This window comes from Corvus hawaiiensis, chromosome Z (assembly GCF_020740725.1).
Source record: "Corvus hawaiiensis isolate bCorHaw1 chromosome Z, bCorHaw1.pri.cur, whole genome shotgun sequence".
Lineage (NCBI taxonomy): Eukaryota > Metazoa > Chordata > Aves > Passeriformes > Corvidae > Corvus > Corvus hawaiiensis.
Genome location: NC_063255.1, coordinates 1,174,604 through 1,191,523, shown reverse-complemented (window position 1 = coordinate 1,191,523; position 16,920 = coordinate 1,174,604).

Genomic DNA, 16,920 nt, shown 5'->3' with positions numbered 1-16,920 from the left:
GGGCTTTCTCTGGGGAAGTGTAGGGATACCCAAGACTGGGCTGGGGGTCAGGAGCTGGGATAGGCCCTCGCTCGCTCTTGGGGTCACAGGGGAGACAGGTGAGGTTTTGGTGCTGGGCTGCTGCTGCTGTGGGGAGAATTCACTGCCACTGCACAGTTCTGTGCTGGCACTGCTTCTCCTTGCCGTGGGTGAGCCTTTGCTCGTAAGAGCAGCTGCTGGACTGGCACCTTTTCAACACCCAACCTCACTGGGAGGGACCCTCACCATCTACTCAGGTGCCTCAGGGGAAACCCGGGACCCTGAGCCCCTCTCCAGAGGGAGCATCACCTGGCTCTTTGCGGGAGCCCGCTTGCTGCTGCTTTGACTTTCTTGCTACACTTTGCCTGCTCGGACACCAGCGGCTCCTGGCACGGCTCCAGAGTCTTTGCTACACTTTGTCTGCCACCCTGGGTGCGCTCGGCTCTGCCAATCCAGCCACCGCTCCGAGGTTCCCGCGGCAGTCCCTTTCGCCATCCAGCCCTCCTGCCGTTACCCCGTGAGGGGAGAGGCGGCCGAGCCCGCGGCACAGCGCCCCCTGCAGGCGCGGGGAATCCCCGCACCGCCCTGCCCGGCCGGGAGCCACCAGCGCCCCTGGCGGCCGCGAGCGGAGCTGCAGCGAGGGGAGCGGCGGCGCTGGGCTCTGCCGCTGCGCGTTGGTGCTGCCGGGGTTGGTGTTTGTGGGCCTTGTTATCCATACTAGCACAGAACTGTTACTCCTTTTCCCAGATCTTTGCCTGAAAACCCCGTTATCTCAAAGTTATAACAATTTGGAGGGTCATATTTCCCAACTCGCTTGGCAGACACCTGTCTTTTAGACAAAGACAACCAGTTGGAGGCTGTGTTTAAGATTCTGTAGCTACTCCAAGGAAGCATTCAATTCTTTTTTTTTCTTTTTTTTTTTTTTCTTCAATGCCTCAAACCAATTTCCAGATTTCCTTTTCTTAATCTTTCTTCTTATACTAATTTTATGCTTTGGAGTCTTCTGTATCACTTGAACAGAAAGATCTGAGGTGGTCCAAAGATTTCTAGATTGATGACTGGTAATTCTGTTAGTCATGTGCTTTTCCAACTTCATCATGCAGCCAGATTTTTCCTGCAGATCCTCAGAATGGCCTGAAACAGTAGGGGTTTGAAGTGAAAATGTTCACATTCATTATGAAAATTCAGGTCAAGCTTGTCCTGGTTTTATTATAAAACTCTTTATTACAGCTTTTGTTATAGAAGGTTGCTTTCAAATGACTTATTGGTGTAGTAAGGTTCAGAGTAGATCTACTGTGATAAATATAAACTCTGCAAGTAATAAAAACTGTTGTGATAAGAAAAGCTGTGTTCCTTTTCTTTCATGAGCCTGTATCTGCTGTTATCCTAATATCTCATCTAAAATGCCTCCTCTTGTACCCTCTCAGCATTAACATGAAATTTAATGTGCAAAATACCCCAAATGCTCTTTGAACTTTGTCAGTAAAGCAATTCTGCTGAGTTCCTAGACTCCCTTTCTGTGTATGTCTGTGGTGGTTGCATTTTGGGGTTTTGTTTTTTGCTCTTTTGCTCTGGAATGTTGAGATCCAAGCTGAGATATGTACTCTACATTGTACTGGCATATATTTGAGGACCCTAGAGATTGCCTTTTGCTTCTGATGGGTATTAAAAACCAGGACCTGATAGTATACAACATAACCCTGCTTTTGCCTACTCACTGTAAAGTCCTGTCAGGTTTTTTCAGATGTAACTGAACAGGTTTTTTTATTTTTATTTTCTTAGTACTTATTTTGGCCTAGGTAAGCTTGGTTGCTGCATGAATTTATTTATTTATTCCTCCTTTTCATGTTTGGTTGTGGAGATTGCAGTTTTTGCTTAATTAGATGTTGGTTAACAGCTTTCATTCTGTTACTATGGAGTTTTTAATTTTCTAAACTATTTTCCCTCAGGCAGATTTTCACAAATGTGCTCATTATTTTAATTCCCTGTCCTAACATCATGTTTTCCTTCTCCCGAGGAACTGCACATGGATTGTGGTCACCTACTGTGCCCTTCCACTTTTCTTCCTCCAGAAGCTCTTGCTGGCCTGGGAGCTGGAAAAGAGCAATTCCCTGGTGTCCCAGGGGCTCGGCGAGCACCTGTCTCCTGTCTTGGATGAGCTTTTTGGTGTTTCCAAAGCGTTTTGGGAACAAAACGTTCACCTCCAGGAGCTGCCTCAAAAAATGGCTATTTTTCTGCAGGATGTGATGTGCACTGATTTCTGCCCGGCCAGTGCTCGCCGTCTCACGGACCAGCAGGCTGGCCGTAGCACTGGGTACCAGCCCGGCTTGAGACAGCCCTGCCAGACGGTTTAATTTAAACCCTTCCAAAACACAGCCCATGTGCAGCCTCCCAGCGCTCCCTCACACCCTGCCAGCCGCCAGCGTGGCTGGTGTCAGCTTCGGAAAACAAGGGAATAGAACTGAGGCAACACAAATCTAAATGCCTGGTGTACAACAAGGGAGCTGTAATCGTCCCACAGCCTTAATCTTTTCTCCTCAGTTTGTGAATTCACCCTCGTGGCTCTCTGCCCCTCGGACGGACAGCGGGAGCTGTGAAGAACGGGAGGGGTGGTTGATGAATATGTATTTGGTGAGCCAAGTTGCCTCCTGGGCTGATCTAGATAAACAGGGAGCCCGCAGTGCTGGTGATAATCTGATGGGGTAAATGTCTCGGGCAGAGATGAAGGAAGGGTCTGTTAGATTCTGCCTTGATGGTCAGAAATCAAACCGAGCCCTGTGCAGGGTGTGGGGGCTGGAGGAGAGTAGAGATGCTGTGCGGCAGCGAGACAGCAGCAGTGCCTGGCAGGAACGGGGCTGACGAGCTGCTGGACTGGGCTGCTTGCGACAAGAAAGGCACCACACTGTCCCAGGGGAATTGGCTTTTGTGCCTGTCAGAGACCCATGCACGCCTCCAAAAAGTTGAGACTAAACCAAGTTGCTTTTTAAAATGCTCTTTGTTCCTGCTGCTTTGCTGTTTTGTCGGTTAAAAAAAAAAAGAAAATAAAAAGAAAAAAAAGAACCTTTTTGTTCTCCTTAACTCCTCTTTTGAAGAGGCACTAATGGAAATAATTATCTGCAGAAATCAATGCTCAGAGCAGCTCGTACCCCCTGAGTATTTAGTGCTGCGTGTTGTTTCAGGAGGCAGCGATTTCCATCTGTGAGAGCACATGTTCCCTTTCATAGTGCCCACGAGGAGGAAGAGAAAAGGAGCATTTCATGTCATTCATGGATCTTTGCTTGTAAGGAGCTGGTCCTGAGCAGAGCTGGCAAGAACTGTGTGAGGGAGCTGGGTAAAGAAGGCAGTGGATACTGAGGACTATGACAGAGGAGTCTCTGAGACAGAAAAGGTTTCTCCCCCGTACAAGATTTTATCAAATTGTCCTCTTAATTACAAAAAAAAAAAAAAAAAAAAAAAAAGATAAATTAAAAAGTGTAAAACCTTTTGTCTAGGATGGTGCATGCTGTGCCTCGTGGGACTGAATAATCCAGACAAACCACACTGATTGCAGTCAAAGGTCTGCTTGCTTTCCCCTGCATGTGGAATTTGTAGTCTGTGCGCGTCACAACCAGGAAAATATACAGTTAAGTAGTTGCAAAGCTTCATATCTCATAATTAGGCTAATCATTTTCCAAAGTAAGGTACAAAAACAATGGTGCTTGCTTATTAAGTGGCTGATTTTAATTTTTTTAACCTAACTTCTATGTCACACAGAATTTCCTGGAAACTGGGATGCAATTAAAATGCAGGGAAACTTGTTTAAACAAAACAGCTTTAGACATACTGGGGTTTATATACAGGCAGAGGTACTTTAACACTTTATAGGTACAGACAGAAACATGGAACAAGTTTATTTCCACATGTGTTGCTTTCAAAGTCGAATAAAACACAGTATTTTGGAAAGCTGGGATCAAAATCAATTAAGTGTATTTGTATTTCGATATATCGGATTGTAGTCTCAGTTCCCTTGGATGGAGAATTGCACTAGGAAAATTGGTTTTCCCACTTCCTCAATTCTTCATGAATTTACTGAATGCAGATAAATCAGTGGAATATCATAGTGTTGAATAGCAGCACAATCTTTTGTCTGTTTCAGTTCAGTAGTGTGTCTTATTTAATTGATGTGAGACTGGTAAGTGATGGTGAGTCCAGGCCTTTTCATCACTTTGTGAGCTGAAGCTGTTTGGACTTTCCTGATATTATTTTAAGGCTGTTTCATGCTTAGTAGAAGTTTTGTAAGTTGATCCAATTCCAAGGTTTGCCTTGTTTCTCCCCTTTTTTATTTTCCTTTTTCCCAAATTTCAGGGGGGATTCATTCCCAGGAGAAGCTCAGCTCCTGTTCCCACCTCCTTTTTTGTGCTGGCCAGCCTCAACTCACTCATCCCTGCTGATGCAGCTCCTCTTGCCCTGTGCTGAGCAGCAGCATTTCAGTTATGAGCTAACGTCTTATGTTTGATATTTATGCAGCAGCTGAGAAACCTAAATAATTAAATTTCCCTGTGGCCCGAGCAAAAGTTGGATGAGCTGCCTCGTCGATGTGAGCTGTGCTGCCTGGTAGGATTTGCTGGTGTAGTGGTCGCTACCTGTGTGCTCATTCCTTAATAGAAACTGCTCTGCTAACCATAAATAATTCAGCTGTGGCTCAGCACGTCAGGTTAACCTTTGGGAACACACCGAGGCTGCTGCTACGTGCAACCTTTGTTCTTAAAGCAGCAAAATTGTTCTTTCTGAGCAGGGAGAGACCTGCACCTTCCATCTGGAGGGTTCATTTTGCGGCGACGGCCGCGACCAGTCATGACTTAGTTGTTGTGCAGGTTTGAGATTTATTCAAACCATTCAGATGTTTGATTTAATAATCCATAGTATCCTAGTTGTGTTAGTAGTCCGGTTTTCTGCGATGCTTTCAGCTGCGTCACAGGTATGCAGGGATGTCAGGAAGGCTGAGAGTTGTTACAATACCCACTATGGGAGCATAAGAGTGCTAAATCCTATCTAATTACTCATGGGTTATATCTGGGCATTCTTTTCCTCTCAGTTACAAGCAGATGTGATGAATTATCCAGATGTTCAAGGTTGGCAAAATTTGTTAAAACCCAGTATCCAGCCATCCCTGCTTCCCTACCTCATGCATCTAACACTGCCTCCCCTTCTCCTTGTGCCATGTCCTGGGATGATGGCAGGCAGGGATTCCCATGGGAAAGAGAAACTTTGCAGGTTGGGAATGAGTCACTCCACAGCTTGGGAATGAGCTGGCCAGCAGTGGTAGGTCAGAGGAGACCGGATGGTCACAGCAGACCACAGATTAAAGCAGGAATCCATTTCTGTGGCTACTGCAAAGTAAGCCAATAAAACCAGACAAGATCGGGGTCTACCAAACTGTTAGAAATGGAAAGCAGTCAGTCAGCCTCCTAATTACAGGTGGGGACTTGGCTTGGACTCTCTCTGTGAGGTCCTGGCTGCCTGGTAGGAGAAATTAAAGAGAAGCTGTAAGATGGAAGTGAGGATGGCTAGAAAAGGATGAAAGGGAAAAGTAAGGAACCTGGCTTACTTAGTGTAGAGAGAGATGTAGAACTCTTAGCGATGGGTTCAGGTTTACCCTTGTAGACCTCGAGGGTAACAAAACACAGGAAGGTGTGAGTGCAGAGGAATGATGCACAGGCACTGGAGCTGGCCATGCTCTAGGTTGCACCAAGCCTGCAGCAAGACCTCAAAGGATTCATCATCCATCCTCTCAGACATGTAATTTCAGAGTCTGCTAGTTCAGGCTAATTGTTCCTTGAATGGGCTTGTTCCTGCCTTGCAGTGGCAGCGGCATTCCGGACGTCCTGCCCTTCCCTCTGCAAGACCTGGGGAATAATTGCAAAGGGAGAAAAAAGGCCCATTAACCTTTACCGTCTGTCTTTTCTTGCTGTAATCCAGTTGGTGTTTGTCTTGATGGCGATAATTACACAGAAGTATGTAATTGCAAGACAAATGTTTAATTAAGAGCAGGTTTGTTGCTAGTCTCTTGTCTGCTTCCATCTGGGAAGAGCGTGGTTGTGCCGGTTGTCTTGGCAGCCTGGATCGAAGGTCTGACGAGCCCATTCTGCACCCTTGCTAAAGAGGAAGGAAATAAGTGAAATTAAAGGATTAATGGGACCCTTCATTCCCTGCTGCTGCCACGAGAGTTTCTCACTTCTGTATAATACTTTGCTCGAGACCCACGTCTTTTGATGATCAATAAATCAGGTTTATTTCATTAAAATAATTCAGGATGGTGTGTCCTGTCTGGTCACAGCTTCAGGAAAGCTTGTAAGGAAAACTGTTCTTCTAGATGCTGCAGTTATCTGCCTTCAGATGAGCTTAAATCAAAATTACATTTTCTAGCTTTTTAGCAATGTCCGGTAATGTATTCCTGCAACATCCTAGGAGTCACAAGGCTTTTAAACAAAAAAAAAAAAAAAAAAAACAAAAAAAAAAAAAAAAAAAAAAAAAGCCTTGGGTTGAGAAGGTTACTTGTTTAAGCATGTCTGAATAAATGGGTTGTAAATTCTCAGCCTGTGCTGCCTCTTGGGAAGGCTCATGAACATGAAGATGGCTCTGTAACCTGACTGCACAAAGAAATGGCATTAAAAATATTCCTGCTCTCATCACTCCTTGGTGCAGAGAGTGTCTGGGGCAGAGCTGCCTCCCTGCCTTACACTAACAGCAGTGAGCATCAGCTGCTGAAATCATTTAAATATGTTTTCCCTCTGGGAAATCGCACCGATCTTAATAGAGTTTTTTTTTAATTAAATAATATGCTGACTGTCACAAGCTGGAAATACGTTGGGGTTTGTGTTTATTCTTCGCAGCAGCATTTCCTTCTGGTTGTCGCTCAGTTGCTTGAGGAGTGGAAGGCTCGGGGATTGCTTCCCGCTGGGAAACAGCCTCGGGAGGTGCCCACAGGCTGCGCGCAGAGGGTGGGAGACGGGAATACACATCTGAGCAGCTGCGAAGTGCTGGCCCTGTGGTGAATTCCTGGAGGGTCCTGTCACAGGATGCATCCCCAGCCCAGCGCTGGGGTTGTCCTGGCGAGCCGGCCCCACCGAGCCCCTCACTTCTCCGCTCCAGGCAACAGGGAAATTTGGGACAGGCTGCGGTTCCAGCGTTACTCTCCCCCGCTGATAACGAAGCGGGTAATCAGGCAGGACAGCAGCGGTCTCACTGATTGTTTAAAACCCAGCGAACACAGAGGCAGCCTGCTTCACCCCGCGCTGGAGCATCCCGGCTGCGAGCCGAGCGCCGGTGCCCTGAGGCAGAGGCTGGGAGGTGCCATGGCAACATCGCAGGCAGGAGCTGGTTGGGTACCGGAGGTAAGCGCACACGCCAATTAAAATTTAAACAGCCTCTGATGCACGAGCGAGCCCGTGGGGCGGGACCCCGCATTATGAATAAAATATTGGAACACTGAAGGGATGTCTGTGCCGGCGGGCACCCGGCTCCACCGCTGCCCCGGCCCTGCCTGGCCCCACGGCTGCTTGTCCTTCCCTCCTGGAGCTGTCTGGAGGTTTGAGGAGCTTTTGCAGCTCCATCACCTGCCGTGATGTGCTCACGGGGCTTCTGCCTGTGTGGGGATGAGCTGAGCTCTCTGTCAAGCTCCGGTGCCAGACACGCAGCAGTTCCCACCCCCAAAGTGTCACAAATTACTGGAAGTCACTGATGTTTCGTGCTGCAGTGGGAACCAGGAGGGGTTCTCTTGTGATAATGCTGTAATATCTGGAGTGGTTCCTGAGCATGGCTTAGAATTATCGCTGTTATACAAAAGGATGACGAGTTGTTAAGGCATTTAAGAACTTCCCAAGGCCACACCACAAGCTGGGGGTTAAGGCTGCACACAAAGCGCTTCACCCCTGGCTGCCACCTCCCCACGCTACCCCAAGCTCCAGCCTTGCAAATCCCTGTCTAAGGAGAGATGCTTTTTGCTCACGGACTTGACAAGCTGCACATTAAAACCACTGGGCTTCACCTCTGTCCCTTCAGCTTGGGAAGTCCTGATGTTTCTGACTTAGCCTTAGAGGAAGAAACCTCTCCCACCATCCAGCTTAAATCCAGCCACGGCTGAAAAAAACCTCTTGTCCTTGTGCCTGGCCGTGGAGGCTGCTTAGTGCAAGCTCTGGCCCTGCATTCCTCCCTCTTCTCTAAGCCAGCCCTGCTCTCCTTCCTTGTCCTGGTGTCTCCTCAGCCAAGGATGCCACAGCCAGGAATTGACAGGAATCTGCCTTCCCACTTTGCTCCGTGGAATTTGGTGCCACCATTTGTGGGGCCAAACATTACAAACCCTCTTCACGGTCACAGACACCAGGCTGGAAGGGGTGAATTTTCCACCAGCACTGTTCCATTACCCGTGGTTTGGGTCCTTATCTGAGCACACAGGATGTGCATTTTCTGTGATTTGGGTTTTTTCTCCGTGTTTGTACAGTTCCTCTGGTTCTTTTTGATTGTGGCTTTGAGGTGTCTGTGCCCAGAAGCGGGGAAGAAATGGTAAGCAGGTGAAAAATTGGAAATTTCACCATCTCTGTGGCTCCTTGCCTCCAAACCCTGTGCAGATGGTGCTGCAGGAGCTCCTCCCTGTGTGTAGCCATGTTCCTCTGTATTTCCCCCACCTGCGCTTCAGATTTGCTCCCTTGGATGTTGTTTTTCAGCCCCATAATCAGATTTTTACAAGCCTCGGGAAGATTGCCTGGAAACAAAGCACAGGAGATACACTCTGAAAAATATTATCAGAAGCATCAGAAAACAGCAAAACAGCCTTTCTTTTAAAAGCTGGAAGCACGCAGTGCAGAGGTGGGCGGGTGGATGCGAACCTGCAGAGCTTTGTAGAGCCAACTTTTGGAGCAGATCAAGCTTAAAGCGCAGGTTTTGGGAGGCTTTGCTCAGCTCAGCACAGCCACAAGCTGCTTTGATGCTGGGTTCAATATTTTCATTCTTCTGCCTTCAGCAGGGGTATTTTCATCTGGTCAAAGCTGAGGTCCCGGCTTTTTGGCAGCATGGGAAGAAGCCAGGCTGCCTTGCAGGAAGGATGGGGAGCCCGTGCAGGGAATTCTTGCCTTGGTGGCTGGAAAAGACAATTCCTCTTTTTTTCCTCCTCTACAAAATGCCACTGCAAGGCACAAAGAACACAGAGGGAGGTGACAAAGGGAGGATAAGATGGCTTGAGCAGCATTTTTTTCCCCCCCTGGTTTGATTCCCTATCACCTAACTCTCATGTGGCTTGATACTAAAGATCTACCAAATGTTTTCTGACCCCAAAAGTAGCCAGGAAAGGGGCTGAAGCCCTGCCTCCTCTCTACACCTACAGCTGGGGGATGAGGCTGGGGAGGGGGCCTGGGCAGTGGTGGCAGCAGTGGCTGCAGGGAGGGTTCTCGCAAAGATGCTGAATTCTAATTCATTCCTGTCTCTGACCTCAGAGGCAGGCGAGTGAACCCCCAGCAACCACAAAAGGGTGCTTAGAAATCTCCAGCTGAACCAATTCATTTAAAAACATGCACCAAACTGCACCCAGGTCCAGCCACTCTTTGAAGGGTCCTTCTTGCTTGGTGTGGCCACCAAATCCTCTGCGCTCTGACCCTCAAATATGGCCTGGGCTTCCAGGCCCTCGGTCCCTCCAGTTTTCTGGCTTCCTACATGTGCCCACAGAAACCATCAGAAACCTCATCTGTGTTTTCAGGAGTCTTCTTTATTCTCCTAAAGCCTTAATTAATTTTCTCAGTCTGCTCTTGCTGGGCCTAACATCACTTGAGCAGCTCACTTATGTGAATTAGCTTGATTAATGGCAGCACCCAGACACAGAGCTCCTCAGCCTGCTCACCCTTTCCATGGGAGCTTTTCCAATCTCTTATTCTCCTTTGCCGAGGCCAAGCTTTAGTCTCAGCTGGTGGGAGCAGCAACCCACAAACACACGGAGAACATACAAATAGAATTCCTCAGATGAGACAGAATTTTCCTGGCTGAAAACATCGAATTACAGATTGATCTGCCACACACAAAAATATCCTGCAGTGCCTTCCTGCTCCTCAGTCCTTGGCGTACTGTGGCCTTTAGTGACAGCCACGCTGAGGTGCTCGGGTGCTTCTGCAGCCTGTCCTGCCTCTTCCATCACCAGCCTGCCCAGGCTCCAAGGACCGGCTTCGGCAGAAACCCTCACAGCTGGAGTGTCCTCCAGCCCAAATGCTCCAGCTGGCACCTGTGGCCCAGCTGGTTATTCTGGTTTGTTCTTCAGCTGGGAATGTCTTGAAAGCTTGGGAGGACCAGAGAGGTGAAACCAGCACTGGAAAAGCCTGCAGGGCTCTGTGTGTCTGTGTGAGCCAGGACTGGTGCTTCCCCCAGAGCTCATAAGAGCAGCCCTGGCTGATCCAGACCCTTTCCCAGAGACTGTCCTGGTGAAACTGGACAGTCCTTGCCCATTCTTGGGGGTGGAGCAAGAGGAAAAGCACAGCCATGGGAGCCACAGGCTGAGGGGCACAGCCCCACATCAGCTTTGCCCCAGGACAGTGACACTCTGCCTGCAGACACCCAGGAAAGGAGAGGTTGAGAGGAACAGCCCCCGTGTCCCACACAGCAGGAGCATTCCTGCCACCACCAGTGGGGACACACGAGGCTTGCTGGCTTGCTCCAGACATGAAAGCAGTGGCTGGAGCCACCAGGAGAAGACAGCAGTGAGGTGTGTGCAGGGCAGTGAGCAGTTGCCTCCACGTCCCTTTTGGACAACTCCTCCACAGGACCTGTGAGCAGGACGTGGTTGGGACAGCTGGGGACCCTCAGCCCAGCCCTGCCCCATGTATCATGCCTGATTTTGGGGCTCAAGCCCCCTCCCATGATGACCAGGGTTTGCCGGCCTTGCCCAGGCCTCTACGGATGGAGGAGACCCAGCTGGGGGGAAGGGGAGGCTCTCAGCAGCCAAATTTTCCTGTGCTGCCGGGGGTGCTGCTGCTGCCAGGTGCCAGCAATCCACAGCATCACTGCCCACATCCCATCCTGGGGCTGCTGGACCTCCTGGAATGGAACCTAAGGTTCGTAAATGCTCGTGGTTGAAAGGAACAACAAAATCAGGAAGTCCACAAAAACTCGTGAAGTTTTATTTAGTAAATTACACCCTTGGCATGGGAATGGTTGTGTTAGTCCCTGATCTCCCAGTGTAAGCACACAGCAGTGGGGTTTGGGTAACGGGGGAGGGTTGGATGTAGGGTATTTCCATGTCCTCAGCTGGGGGTGGAAGAGAGCATCTCTGCGTCGCTGCCTGCCTTGCCCTTGTGAACCCTCAGCTAAGAAGCTCTGGAAAAGGCACAGCAGTATTAATTAAAAGCTCATTTCCCAAACTACCTTGGGCATTATCTCAAACGTTCTCCCCAAGAGACATTCAGATGCTGCTCACAGTGTTGGGCTGGGAAGCTTCTCTGCAGGGAGGCTGTCATCAGTGCCAGCTCCTTGACCCCTTGGCATCCCCAGCTCGGGAGTGTTTGGGGTTGAGTCATGAATTCCCCCCTATCAAAAGGCTAACACAGATGGACACTGCTCAGCTTCAGTATGTCTTGGGATCAGGGAGGTTGGACAACTTCCATTGCTTCCAGAACAGGTTCTTAAGCTTGAAACCACAGTTTGCAATTAGAACAGCAATGCAGGAAAATGGCCAGTCTTGGGGGAGTTAAAAAAAAATTATCTCGCTGTGCAGTTGGCGTTGGTGATTTCTGACGCTGGAATACTCCCAAGGCGCTGGATCCGAAGCACAGAGGGCCGGAGGACGCCTCATCTGGGCTGTTCTGGGAGGAGATAGCATCTCCTGGCACACACAGTGCAGCCTGCCCAGAACAGGCTGCTGAAGGTCACTGGAGAACTCTGCTTGCACGTGTTCCGGCAGCTCCTTCATTACTGCCATCCATCAATCCCTCTGCCCCAGCCCGGCCCCTCAGATACCCACTGAGGCTGGTGCAAAGCCATCCTGCTTAATTGGGACCTTGGGGAGGCAGCTCCCATTCTGAACCATGCTCTGTTTTTAATTAATGGGCAAAATAATCTATGAACAAATAGGAACACCATGACTAACTCCCATTTTTATTTCTCTTCTGCTTCCCATGCTTCTGCCAGATAATTTGGAGCAATGTCCCATGAAAGTCCATGCAATGGATAACCTGGCTGCTTGTTCTCTGCAGGCTCAGTCCTGCAAACAATCAGGAATGCAAATGCTGGGAGCTGGTAAAGCACGAGAACAGCCAGGTGAGCAGGTGAGCTGTTCCTGGGATAGTTCCTTTGTTAAAGCTCAGCTGGGATCCAGGTATTGCCAGGGATTTACTCCAAAGGGCAGGAGAACAAGCAGTGGAGCCGTTTGATCTGAGCATCATCTGCACCTGACACGCTGGGGACAGCCGTGGCAAAAGAAAGGCCTCTGCTTTTAGGAGGAAAAATGCCAGTTTTGAAATGCCATCCATTTCCATTGTGGTTGGATTTCTGCTGTGGGCACGGTCAGGAACGCAGCTGATCCGGGCCCCTGTACCCAGAACTGCAGAGCTGCAGACCCTGTGTGGTGCCTTCCTGCTGTGCCCGGGCTGTCCCCGTCCTTTACGGCTTCGGTGTCCGGGGCTAAACCAGGAACTTTGGGGGTTTTGAGCAGGCAGAGACTGTGCTTTTAATCAGAACCTTTATTAATGAGCGAGGTGCCGGGATAAAGGGCTTGTGTGGCAAGCGGGGAAGGATGCTGGGCGAGGAAGGGTGTGCTGTGGTGTGAGGGAGCTGGTGCCAGCCCTACCTGCTCATGGCACAGTCTCTGGGCTGGCAGAGTGGCAAAATCCAGGCTCTCTGAGACCACCCCTGGAGTCCCCAGCATGTGGAGCTGGGAGCTGTCACCTCAGGGGTGTCCTGCCTCTGCTCCCGAATGTTCTGAGTGCGTAAAGGCTGGTGAGAGTGCACGTAAAAAATAACAGCAGGAGGTGAAAAATGATGGGGAATGTGGGTGGGCAGAGAATAGCTGCTCTAGAGGCTTCCCCCGGTGCCTGGAAGTTGTGACAAGCTCATTCCCAAGGATTTACAAAGGTGGCTGCCTACGACGTGAGAGAGACTTCATCTTTTTTCTTCACCTTGGCAGTTTTAGGTCAGTTTAATAGAACAGAAGGAAAAGGAAACCTTCAAGGAAGTTGACACTAAATTGATGACAGTTTGGGAAATCAAAAGCTTTGCTCTTGACTGGTTTTGCTGCCAGTGAGGAGGAAGGAGCAGGCTGGGGTCCCTCGCAGCTGGTGAGTGGCAATACTCACCACGCTCGCCCTGGCTCGGTGGTAGGTGGGTGCTCTGATACATCATTAAATCAAATGTGATGTGGGAAAGTGGAGGGAGAAGTGAATGAACTGTTACTTCAGGATGCCTGGAGGTCTGGGTGCAGCTGTGGAACAGGGAGGAGGGCGGCAGGGACAGGCCGTGCGGGCACAAAGCGTGAACAAGAATTTGCAATGAATAAGAAGTGGATGGGTTGTGCTGTGACACCGCTTTCTCCACACAGACCCAAACCCAGGAGCTCTGTGTCTGGACACCACATCTGCTCACCACTCTGCTGTTCTTCACACCCGCTGCTCTGCGCTGTCCTCTGCCACACCACCCAGCCCTGCATCCAGTGCTGCTCCAGAGCATCTCCCGGCCTCCCTCCTCCATGCAGTTCCCTGTTCCTCGCAGAGCGCTGGAGGAGCTGGCAGGGCTGAGGGTAATTCTTCACTTGTGCCCGGCAGATTTTGTGCTCTGACATTTCCTCCTGCGAAGCATTCCCGTTTCCAAGAGGCAGACTTTGTTAGGAGCTGTTTCCCTAGAGGACAGCCCACAGGAGTGCCTTGGCTCATGTCCTGGTGTCCAGCAGTGGTCTGAGCCCAGAGCCAGGGTCTCCCTGCTGCTGTGGGCAGGGCAGGGGGGCCCTCGTGCACCGCCAGATTTGCTGCACCAGCACGAGGCTGAGCCAGGCCTGCAGCAGCAGCTCGCCCCTTCTGAGAGACACAAACTCACACCCCTGCCCTGTCCTTGGTGCTCTAAAGGTAAGGAAACAGAGGAAGGCATGATGCCTGCCACAGAGGCTGGGGTTTGGTGGTGATGTCCTCAGCCCCAGCGGGACGGGGAAGGGCGCTGTGCACCGGCAGCGGGGCTGCAGCACCACCAGTGCAGGAGTGGGGCTGCCCCACCAGCCAGGATTCACCTGCACAGCTGCTTTGTAGACACCAATATTTAAGTATCAACCTGATTTATAACTCTTAGGGGAGAAATCAGAGCGTGCATGAAGGATTGAACAGTGCACGTGGCGAGTCAGAGCGGTTTTATTTCCCCAGATTGACACTCGCAGCATTTTCCTGTCCTGCTGTTTTTAATTTCCACTTTATTCTTGTATATTAATGCTACTCTGGGGCCATTGATCACACACTGCTGTCACACATTCCCCTGGAGAACTCCTCCTTTCCTGATGGCAGCAGTGCAAAGGCAGAGCAGTTTCAGAGGAGTGACTAACCCAGGGCTAATGCAACCGGGCCACTCAAGTGGAGCTTTACACCCACCACGGGTGTGCAAACCCCCACCACAGCTGTGCCAGAGCTCTGAGTAACAGGTAGGGCAGGAAAGGTATACACATTATTAAATGGCATTTTTGTTCTGTGTGCTGGAAGTATAAACTGGCCTTTACGGAGGCTTGAATGTGAAACACGGGCATGGGAGGCTCGCTCTGGTCCAACCATCCATCAGCCTCTCCTTCGGTGTTCCTGTACGTCCTTTTCCTGCACGAAAGGTTAGGAAGTCAAAAGAGCTCCTTAAATATTTCATATTGTCCTTTTTTCCCAGCCTCTGTTCAGAGAGCTGCTCACTCAGAGTAGTTTGAGTTTGAGGCAAGTGCTGTGCCTGGCTCCCCCGGCAGTTCTGTGTGGCAGCTGGGCTGAAATCAAAGGATCACAGAATCTTTTGGGTGGGAAAAGCCCTCAGACCATGGAGTCCAACCATTCCCTCAGCACTGCCCAGGCCACCACTGGCCCATGTCCCCAGATGCCACATCCACACAGCTTTTAAATCCCTCCATGGATAGGGACTCCAATACAATCCTGGGCAGCTGTGCCAGGGCTGGACAACCCTTTCCATGAAGGAATTTTTCTCAATATCCACCCTGAGCCTGCCCTGGCCCAGCCTGAGGCCGTTCCCCCTCCTCCTGTCCCTGTTCCCTGCGAGCAGAGCCCGACCCCCCCGGCTGCCCCCTCCTGTCAGGGACTTGTGCAGAGCCACAAGGTCCCCCCGGAGCCTCCTTTGCTCCAGCCTGAGCCCCTTTCCCAGCTCCCTCAGCCGCTCCTGGGGCTCCAGCCCCTTCCCAGCTCCGTTCCCTTCCCTGGACACGCTCCAGCCCCTCAATGTCTCTCTTAAAGTGGGGGGTGGGAGGTGGGCAGGGGGTGTTTGGGGCTTTCCAGCCCCGTTGCACAGATTAAGAGTGACCTCGGGAGAGGAACAGGAGGGAGCTGACCTCAGGGTGTGTTTGCTACCCTGGGATCCAAGAGGGTCTGTCTGGACAATCACCCCACTGATTATCTCAGTCTGCTGACAAGGGGTCCAGCCTGGAGAGGGTGGTTCTCCATGGGCTCCCATCTGTCCTGGCCCCAGATCCCCCACAGCTCCCCTTGCTCTGCCGCGTGCTGCTCCCAGAAAGCTGGGATTTGTTTACTATGCACCAATTTATTTCATTTTCAGTCCAAAATATAAAAAGTACGTGGGTTACAGCAACATAATTTGCAGCCTGCTGATTAATAATACAGCTGACAGAACAAAATTGGGCTGTGAGCTTGAAGTGCTGAGGAAAGCTAAAACTGAGCGAGCAGTGTGTGGATGTGGGATAGGCAGCCTGCAGCTGGGAGAGGAGGCTGCCGAGCCCAGAAATGCTGTTTTCTTTTCTAGCTGCCTCACACACAAAACCTGGCTCTTACATCCCCTTTACCCTGCCCCACCGTGCAGTCTCCCCCCCTTGGAGATGGCCAGCGCTCAACCAGAAAACACTGTGAGGAAACTGGTCCAAGGAGAGCAACTCCTGAGGGTTTCCCATCCATGCAGTGAGAAGGCAACCCACACAGCATTGATTTATAATGTGGTTTTTTCCCCAAGGGTACTGAGATGCTGCCCAGCAGACAGGCCTTCCAGCACCTCTGGATATGTGGCCACTTTTACACCAGTTCTTCATTTTGTAGAATTTGTTATGAAAAAAAGTCATTATTCCCTGCCTCTTGTGTCTGGGCCTGTGAAAGCGTTCACGATCCATCCCAGGGTGTGCTGCTGCAGGTGGGACCAGCTCTGCCCCAGGTTCCAAGGGCTGATAAAGCACCAGGGATATGTCTGGGAATGGTGGTGTCTCAGGTGTTCAGGAGGAGGATGTGCTGAGTGTGCTGCACCTCGTGGGAAGCGACAGTGCCAGGCTGACTGGTGTCACTCCACTGGCGTCAGCACGCCCAGATCTGGCAGGGGATGTCTGAAACTTGTTCCTGATGAGACACTCAGGTCCCTTTTACGTTAGCAGCCAACGATTTAACCCCTGAAAGATGCTGAATGCATCCTGTAGTGGGAGACAGTGATACTGTGCAAGACAAACATCTTGCAGGGAGCATAACAGCATCCTGATACAAGCACGGTGAAATCCACGCCTGGACAGGGCACGGGCCCCACGGAACGGTCTGAACGTCCCCCCTGCGCGTTGTGGCTTCTCTGCCTGTGAGAGGGGTGAGTCTCAGGCTGCACGTGCTGCGATTAGGTGACAAAAATGCTCCCTCTGCCAATGAAAACAAATGTTAGAAACAGAGGCAAGCAGAGAGAAGCACCGTGCCCCCGAAGGCATCCAATAGCCCGCGCCGGGGAAGGCAG